At 43.2% G+C, this 814-nt stretch overlaps 1 non-coding gene across 1 annotated transcript; it reads left to right on the top strand.

Moving 5' to 3' along the window:
* Positions 1–332: 332 nt before the first annotated feature.
* On the top strand, positions 333–407 carry Trnas-cga (transfer RNA serine (anticodon CGA)). The gene has a single exon. It is a non-coding gene; the product is annotated as a tRNA-Ser (tRNA).
* Positions 408–814: the final 407 nt, after the last annotated feature.

The following is an 814-nucleotide window of genomic DNA, read 5'->3' as shown; positions in this document are numbered from 1 at the left end:
TAAGGTAAAGATGACAGTCTATGTAGTTGACTATGGGCTAGATGGATATTCCTGTACTCTATATTGAGACCTAAGGGCAAATTTGGAAATTTGTGGTAGGTTCCTATGGGACCAAACTGCTGAGGTCATTGGTCCCTACACACTACTTAATCTAACTTAAACTAACTTACGCTAAGGACAACACACATACCCATGCCCGAGGGAGGACTCGAACCTCCGACGGGGGGAACCGCGTGAACCATAGCAAGGCGCCTAAGACCGCGAGTCTAAGGGCCTTAGGTGGGAGACGAGGCACTGGCAGAAGTAAAGCTGTGAGGACGGGGTGTGAGTCGTGCTTGGGTAGCTCAGTTGGTAGAGCACTTGCCCTCGAAAGGCAAAGGTCCAGAGTTCGAGTCTCGGTCCGGCACACAGTTTTAATCTGCCAGGAAGTTTCACATCAGCGGAAACTCCGTTGCAGAGTGAAAATCTCATTCTGAGGTACAAATGATTTACATAAGCAACATCAATTGTTTAGCGATTTACATCTCTCTATAACATTTGGTGTAGAAGAAGAAGATAATGGAAGGATTAGTTTCCTAAATCTAAGAATTTGTAAAATAGATGGTAAGCTTCACAAGTATTTTCTGGAAACCCACAGCCACTTATGTGATTACACATGAAACCTCTTGTCATCCGGTCCTGAACAAAAATGCTTTCTTTCACTAAGATAGATTGATTAACCAGATTGGCACTGTCATTGTTGAACTAAATACGTTGTGGCACATAGTTCTGCAGAATGGCTATGAAGCACTAGCACTTAACAAATTATATAAGA

Source organism: Schistocerca nitens, chromosome 5 (genome assembly GCF_023898315.1).
Source record: "Schistocerca nitens isolate TAMUIC-IGC-003100 chromosome 5, iqSchNite1.1, whole genome shotgun sequence".
Classification (NCBI taxonomy): Eukaryota; Metazoa; Arthropoda; class Insecta; order Orthoptera; family Acrididae; genus Schistocerca; species Schistocerca nitens.
The sequence above is the reverse complement of the archived record's forward strand: the minus strand, read 5'-3'. Positions and strand labels throughout refer to the sequence as shown.